This window comes from Asparagus officinalis, chromosome 2, assembly GCF_001876935.1.
Source record: "Asparagus officinalis chromosome 2, Aspof.V1, whole genome shotgun sequence".
NCBI classification, from domain to species: Eukaryota; Viridiplantae; Streptophyta; class Magnoliopsida; order Asparagales; family Asparagaceae; genus Asparagus; species Asparagus officinalis.
Genome location: NC_033795.1, coordinates 51,134,199 through 51,143,371, shown reverse-complemented (window position 1 = coordinate 51,143,371; position 9,173 = coordinate 51,134,199).

Here is a 9,173-nt window from a genome sequence, read left to right as displayed (position 1 = left end):
TCTCTCTCTCTCTCTCTCTCTCTCTCTCTCTCTCTCTCTCTCTCTCTCTCTCTCTCTCTCTCTCAAAGTTAGCATTTCATCTCTTTCCTTCCCTCTTTGATATTCAGTTCCAAGAAAAGTCTGAGTCATCTTCTAAATGACCAAATAAGAGATCAACAGCAAAATATCTATCGTCTTAGTCAGACCGTCAATGGAGTATAATATCAACGCTCCGTTGACACATAGAAAAGAAACCAGGAAATATAAATTTTTCTTAGTTTCAATTGTATTCCTTTTATTATAGTCTAAGCTACTTATAATACAAAAGACCCGAAATCGGATGGTGACTCTGCTGGGGACTTCTTTCTTTTTCGATGAGAAAATTGTGTCACAATCCGACACTAAGACTCTCAGGTCTTTCGCTGAATCTTTCGTTATTGAATTTGACCATGCGAAGGTTGAAGAATTCCTTTCCTTAAACCAATCATCAACGTCGACTATGAGAAGCTACTACAAGATTCACTACAATGCGAATATAGGGTCTAAATCGACCCTTGTGTGTGTAAAGAAGACTTTCACTAAAGATGGTTTGAGCCTCGCTGAAAGCTAAACAAATTTTGTCCAGAGCAAAGAAATATCAACCCTTGCCTCAATCGAAGGTCAACACATTCTCACGTCTTCTGACTTTGGACAACAATCCACAACTCCCTTGAGGATTCGATTCAAAGTATCTCATGATGCTCGCTATGCTTCCTTGACATAAGCAAAGAACGGGGGTAACCACATATACAAATTCCTGTAAGAGAATAACAACACCTCTAGTGGTTCATCTGAACCTGCTAGGCAAAGGTTAGACTAACATCATCACAGGTGACATTCACATGCCAAGTGTCAAAGTGGTGAAATTAGCTCAAATCAACTTGGAACTCATACTGATTTGAGAGAGAGTTTCTATCTTTGAAGAGAGCTCGCTAATGCTAGCATTGTGCGACGCTCAGGGAAGTTATCACGACAGTTCAAATAAATTACCAATGCAAAGTTATTCCTAAAAAGGAATCAGTATTTAATTGTTTTAGTCACAATCCTGAGCCTTTAGAGGCTAGGATCAAAAGACGAAGACGTACCTGAAAGCGTAAACTCTAAGAATTCACAGTCAATGCGACTAGTAAAATCTCTGGAGATGAGGAGGAAGATGCGGACAGCCCGTCCAACCCAAGATACTTTCCTGGCATCGAAAGCACATTGCTAGAGAGTAATAGTATGGACCTCCATACCAGATCAAGGCAGAGAGCAGCAATCTTCTTTGACTATTACCCCCTCTAAACACGAGTGCTGCGAGCTCCTCCTCAAGTCGACCAACCCACTACTAGTGATGCTAATTCTACCATAGCATTAAATATCACTCCTAGCTTAAGTCAAGTACAACAATAGGTTGCAGATATGATGAAGTGAGAAGATCTTCTCCAACAAATAGAAGCCCAAAGAAAAGCTTCAAAAGAGCTATTCGCGTGATTGAAAAAATTGCTTAATCAGTTCATGGCAACCTCTTAGCCTTGTCTGAGTTCTTCGAAGGAGAAATAACCAATTATCAAATTCTCCCCAGAAGAAGAACAAATGCATCAAGAAGATGTAGATTCTGATCATTTAGGATCGGAAACATTGGCTCCTCCTAAGCCAAGTCAGGAGACAAAGGTCCTCGAGGATTTTCAAAAATAGGTCAACGCTCTCACTCAGTGAACTAAGCTAAAGAAGGTTAGGATCACTCAACCTTATCCCATCGAGTGGGATATAGTTCCCTATTCTATAAAATCTAAGTCGCTGACATTGCATATGTTTGATGTCAAAGGTTCCTCGAACTAGCACATCTATTATTTCCTCTAATAAACTGAGAATGTAGTGAGTAATGACACCATCAAGGTGCGGCTTTTTATTGGCACCATTTAGGCGGTAGCCTTTGACTGGTTTCAGAATTTGCATGAGGAGTCAATCAAGTCCTGGGCTGATCTGGAATCTAAGTTCCTCTCACAACTCCACAAGGAATAATCATATGTTACCATGTCCAAACTCCTCTCCGAAAAGCAAAGGGGAAATGAGACAGTCAGGGAATTCATCGAGCAAATCTGCAATATGACATTGTAGTATTGAGATATGCCATTGCCGATGCTGCTCCAAAGTTGTCAACATAATTTCATGGGTCATATAGAAGCTCATATGGGTATTGCCACGACCTATGTATGGAAGGATTTAATGGAGCAAGCTAAGATACTAGAAAAATTATCAGAACGCTTTAGCAAGTTCAAATCTCATACCAATTTTAAAAGAAACAAAGGCAAACAAGGACAGTCCTCCCAGCTGAAAGTAAAAGAGACTTTTGCGGTCAAGATCAAGAAACCTAATAGCCAAAAGTATGAGCCAAGGAAGAACATTCAGCATAGATACTCCTTCAAGAATGAGGATATAGTGGCTATCTTCCATGTCCTTAACAAGGACAAATGGTTAAAGCTTTCTAATGCTTGACATCCTGAAGAGATCGAAAAGATAGATGATCCTAACTATTGTCTTTACCATAGAATGTTAGGACACCCGACAGATAACTGTTACATCTTCAAGGATAAAATAAACACTTTTATCAAATTAGAAATCCTTAAGCTCAAGCCTGAGCAGAAGAATGTCACTGCTAACATGGTGACTCTTCAATTCGGCTCTATGCAGGAAATCTGGTCCAAGACAGAGTTGTTCCTATTTTCACTGCGACAATAGAAGTGGTTAATCACGACCAACAATAGCAACAAAGGGGAGGCTTGGTCCCTCTTACTACAACAAGAGGAGAAATAATGTGTATACATTCGGATCTCCTCCAAGATGTACATTAGACTCTTCCAAAGTCCAAGTCATAAGGCAAGTGCAAAATAAAGCCTTGCAACGTCATCTCCCTAATCATAGGAGGGGAATCTTTGCTTGTCTCTTCGCTCACCGATTTAAAGAAAGAGAACATTACCATGACAGGGATAAGGTCTAGCCGAGACTATTTGAAGAACTATTATCAGCTAGGACATTCTAAGCAACCTGAACCAGTGATGCAAAAAGAGACTTGGTTCCACAAGGCATGGTAATATCCCTTACTTGATCTCAAAGCCTTATTTTGGTATGATATCATGGCCAAGTTAAACAATATCTCGGCCCATATAACCTTGTTCGAAATTTCATATTTATCCAAGGAAATGAGAGAAGCTTTAAAGAAGTTTTTGAATGATAGTGAGGCATTTCTCACCCACATGGTCGAGCCTCATCAACATGAAGAGCACAAGCAATTGTATCAATGCCAACAACAGACACCTTGTATCACATTCACTTTGGATAATATGCTCATCAAAGACCATCATCATAACTGACCCCTTTACTTTACCGAGTATGTAGGGTCGGTAAAGGTTGAGAGGATTCATATAGACCATGCTCTGCTCTGAGCATAATCACATGGAGACTCTTGAGATTTTTGGGTATTGCCCTTTATAAGCTCTCAAAGACTATCGCCACCATATTAGGCTTCATCTCTAGCAGTAGCCAATCTCTTGGAAAGATACAACTTAAATGTTAGATTGGTAATTTAAACCTATCAAATTATCATCCAAGTAAGATTATCATTCATGAAAAGAATAACAATTAGTAGTAGTTCTAAAATTCATAAGTATAACCCATCAATCCACTTATCAAATTCTTTTCTTACCTATTAGTATTCTAGTTGATTATCCAAAGCATGATCATTTTAAGCACAAGAGAATAACCCAAAAATTATAAAAAATTAAACTAGTTTCATACAATTCTAGAATTTCTACAAAAATTACTTCCATATCTTAGAAAATAAAAAATAAAAAAATAAAATCTATACTGGAGAGACTAAAAGGAAGAGAATAAAAATAAAAACTAATTTCCAAGAGGGTTCTAGCCTCTTGGAGAATAAAATAAAAAGAATAAAAATAAAAACTAATTCCTAAGAGGGTTCTAGCCTCTTGGAGAATAAAAGGAAAAGAATGAATAAAAACTAATTACAAAGAGGGTTCTAGCCTTTTGAAAATAATGCAAAAAAATAAATCTATACTAAAAAAATAAAGATATTAAAGTAAATTTACTTTATAAGGTATCAAAATAAATCTAAAATAAGTAAATTCTATCCCCTTGAATATCTAAAACAAGAAAAAAATATTATAAGAAAATAAAAGATAAAAGAGAAAATTTATATTGCAAGAGGGTTCTAGCCTCTTGAAAGCAAATCTTCATCTTCATAATCAAACAAAGAGAAGAAAAGAAAAATATAAAGAGGTAAAAAAATTCTTTTATTAATCATAAAAAAATTATAATTTTGGAAGGTCTTCTCAACTAACAGTAATCCTCCTCTCCAAATAGAGTTATTATAAAAAATTTTACCCCCAAACCCCTCACTCTCTACCCCTGTTTATAGCCTATAGCAATGAATAAGAACCCTTTGATATTACTTAGAGATTAATGATTAAATCTCAGCCATAAAATATTTTCTATTACAAATCAATCAGATGACCAATCGGTTGGCCGACCGATTGGCCATCGGTTGACCGACCGATTAGTTTGCAACAAATTTATTTTTTATTATTTCTTGACAGATTTCTTCATGAACCATTGAGCTTTCTTGGGTCTTCTTTTATCTTCATATTTGGGCTTCAATAAATGGTAGAAAATCAGAGAGTTTGATTCTTTTGGGCTTCTATTCATTAATCCTTCACTAACCTATAAATTAAGATAAAACACGTTTATTAGTAATATTTTTATTTAAGTAAAATAGATAATGATGGTATAAAATATAATAAAAATGCGATTATTAGATACTCATATACCTAAACTTTTGCTAGTCCTCTAGAAAAAAAAAGAAATAAAAATTCTAACTCACTTTTGTAGGAATCACGATTGTATTTAGCATATACAATAAGTCTTTAAACTCATAGGTTACGCTAGAGGACAAGTTGTAGTCACATGAGGGTTTGCGGTGAATATACCTACAAAATATAATTTAACTTTCCAATTTAAAGAAGTTAGTGAATAATTAATTTACTTGATGCCTTTAAATAATCTAATTATAGCTAGTTTTTATTCAAGAAAATGTTTTTATGTATAACTCCAAAGTAAATTACATAGAAAATCTTTTCATTATAGTTATACTAAACTAAATCTAACTTAGAAATTTAATTAAAAGTTTTGAAAAGAACATGCTAACTTTTTGTTTTAAATAATTTTTAAGTCTCTTAATCAAAATTATTTTTCAAGAACATATATACAAATATAACCATATATATAAAAACATTGTTAGTATTTTTTCACTCTTTATTCCTTGGTAATTTTGTTCTACTTTATCAGGCTTTCTAAGTGACCATTTAATGAGTTTTGGGCTTATGAATCCCAACCCAATTAGGCTTAGGTCATTAAGCATGGAAATACTCCTTGTGCTTAATTACTCGGTCAATTTAGACTTAGAAAGATAGAACCACCTTGAATTTCAAAAGAATTTTTATTAGTGACCATTTTTTGCACTCTTCTTTTTGTAAAGTTAGTTTTTTAATATATATATATATATATATATATGTGTGTGTGTGTGTGTGTGTGTGTGTGTGTGTGTGTGTGTATCTTGAAACATATTTAGATCAAGACATCTTAAAAAACTATTTTCTACTCTAAGCTAAGCATACAAAAATTTCATTATTTTAATTACAAGTCTAAGTTTTGTTAGGACTCATGTTTATGAGCCTACTATCTAATCTTGTTTTGATGATTTAACAAATAATTTATAACTGTGTGTTTTCTAGTGTTTTGTGTTTATTATATATCCAGGTCAACAATAGCTATAGTGAAGCCAATACAAATCAAGTAAAAGATTCAAGAACAAGCTTCATATGCATACACTTGTGTATATTAGTTTAGGATTTATATATTATGTGTAAATACTTCAAGCTCATATTATACCACTACCAAATAATGGATCTACGGGGACGATTTATAACCGTCCCGCTAGACAATAAAACCGTCCTCATAGGCCTAAGGGAACGATTACTCATCTGATACCTTTGCCGCCGTAGTGCTTGGTCTAAGGAGACGGTTCATGATCAATGTAGCGCTGTTCTTGAATTGTTTCCATTTATAACATTTGGGGACGGTTCACCTATGGGACGGTTCATATTTTTACAGATGGTAACGATTATTTAGCAACGGGAACGGTTATAATTTTAAGCTATCGTGACGTTTACACACAAAGGGGGACGGTTTTGACTTTGAACTAAGAGGACAATTATATTGTCTATAGGAACGATTTTGTTTGTGATCTACGGAGATGATTTTTATACCAAAGGTGACGGTTAGCTATGGGGACGATTTTTAGCAATGGGGACGGTTTTCAGATATAAAGATATGGGAACAGATATATATAGCAAAGGGTACGATTTTTAATTTTGACCGCGCAAAAGCAAATCATCTAGATATATCACACCTTTTTTTGACCTGCAGTTTCAAAATTAAAAAGAACAAAATAAAATGAAAACTTCATAATTTATACTTGCTCATGTCACAAACAAAGAAATGAAACTCCAAATTTTGCAAGCAAATTAACAACCAAACATAAAGAACAATTCATTAGATCATTACAATGAGTTTAGTACAAGTTTTTTCTTTTGTCCAAAGTACATGACTAACATTCCTCTTTCATTAAAACAAAAAGTGTCTTGTGTTTAAAGATCTCCATGTGTATACATAATTTGTAAATTGCCTGGATAGAGCTAATCTCACAGTAAGTGATCAAAAGCAAGCGTGGAATAACCTATTTCAGCCACCATCAATTTTCCTGCGTAAATTTAGATAAAAAGATAAAAATGAGATTATATTCATTACAAGATTCAATCACTTGATTATATGATTTAAAATTTTAAGTAAGCAGCTCTTAGTAGAAGTTTAAAGAACTGATGAAATGTTGCAGATATGTAAGGAAAAATAAATTTCTCCATTATCCAACACCTGCGTCATCGAGAGCATCTATTAATGTTTGTTTGTTCGACAATTATGACTTGTGTAGCTTAAACTAACCAATTATGGCAAACAAATGAATTATAGCTTGAACTAACCAACACCTGTGCCATCTCTTTTGTTATGTATTGCCTGCTCTTGCATTGCTTTAATCATCTCCTTCATTTGTTTTGCTTCTTTGTCAAGTTACATTTTCATAGGTATGTGAGCATTCTCGTCAATTGGCTTCTTCAAGTAATCCTCGACAATGGCTTCCTGTAGATAAAAAAATAATATTACAATAGGGTGAGATTTTTATCAGCAATGGAGATTTTTCAGAAGATTTCAAACATGCATTTTTCGTAAGCATCTCAGAAAAGCTAAAAATATAAAAATAATAATAATAAAGGCCTGATAGAAGTATGTAACGACCAAGATGTATATTGGGCTGAAGAATGTCTAGAAGTCATATTACTAACTTATCAATAGTATCGCTACATCAACAATCATGACTAATAAGCATCTGTAAATAACAAACGGAACAAGAATAGTTGAACTACTAGAAAGTTCATGAATATTTGCCAGTAAAACTTGGAAATTAAACAGTTAGGGATAAATTGAAGCAAAGCAATAGCTATGTCCAATTCAGCAAAGTCACTGAACTCCAATTTGACAACAACTGGATCTGGATTAACTGTCACTATTGGCTTTAACTACATCCAAACAGAAAATAAGAGTGGCTGAGTTAGGCGAACTGTTATTAATCCTAGCTGTTTCTTGTTTTGTGGGTTGAGGCTAATCCATAAACAGATTGAATAACCATTGTACCCGTTCCATTTTGTTACTTAAAATAGTAATCTTTACTTCCTTTTCTATTCAACTACGGATGTATGGATAAAAAAATCCAGCACATGTTCCATTCCATATTCATACTATGACAAACATGGGCATCCTCTTTGTCAAAGATACAAATACAGATATAGATGCACAGTGCTAAATGTTCACTAATAAGACCCACTTTCAATCAAAAGAAGTTCAATACTTCAGTCAACAACTTGGGTAACTGAGTGAGGAGGGTGCCACAAGAAGTCAATTTTATAGTGTTTTAGTCGAAATTTATGCTGGAGGTAAACTTAACTGCACACGAACCTCCAAAGAAAAGCATTAGCTCCTCATTGCACATTAAGTGCAACTTTGTTCGTCTACATGATTAGCAAAAGTAGCTCCCAGATCATACCTTATCAACTTTAGTTCTATCCGCAATTAGCCCAGTAAATACATCCATTAAAAATATCTAGTTTACCGGTTGTGCATGAATTGTAGTCCTCACAGCTTCATTGTTCAACCATACAGTTGCAACTCGATCATCCTGTGGTCTCGCACAATCAGCTGCTTTTACGAGCTACCGGATCAAGAGTGGACATGTTCCACATCACCATACATGGGGACAAGTTGGGACTTAGACAAAATACTCTAATGCACAGTAATTACGACAAATTTGAGCTTTTAAGTTATTGTAAGGCTAGTGTGGCTATTCTGATAGAATAGTTTATTTGCACTAGCATTATTAGGTAATTCATAGGAGCTAAGTTTTTTGGAAAAGTTGAGAAATCTGAATTTTAAATAGAACTGTCAACAAGCTAGGCATATTTGGTGAGGTTACCACAACATGTAATATGAAAAAGCTTTGTTTAAAACTCTATATGGCACTACGAGAGAAAATGAGAATAGCTCTCCCTTGTCGCTTTTCGGTGGTCTTGTAAATAATGTGGTTAGCATATATGTTTCTTATCCTATCAATTCACTAGGGCAATCTCTCTTTATACCCCTTAAAATTTTTCAAAACACGAAGTAGCCATTTAAAAGCATACGTCCCAACTCTGTCCATGTTGGAACATGTCCATCTCTGACCGTAGCTCTAAAAAGCCATGAGCGACCAAACATTCTCCTCCTCACATGAAGAAACAAAGAGAAATATAATCACAGTAAGTGCAAATTTGCAACATATCAAAGCAATATCCAGCAAGCTTCAAACATGCATATGAAAGGTATCAAATTCTTATGGGGTTAAGAATATGGCAAAATCCAAACAGGACACTAGAAAACTGTCTATACGCAATGAAGAGTCTTAAGAAGTTTGTGTCAGACACATGTTAGATACATCCAGAGAAGTATTTTCT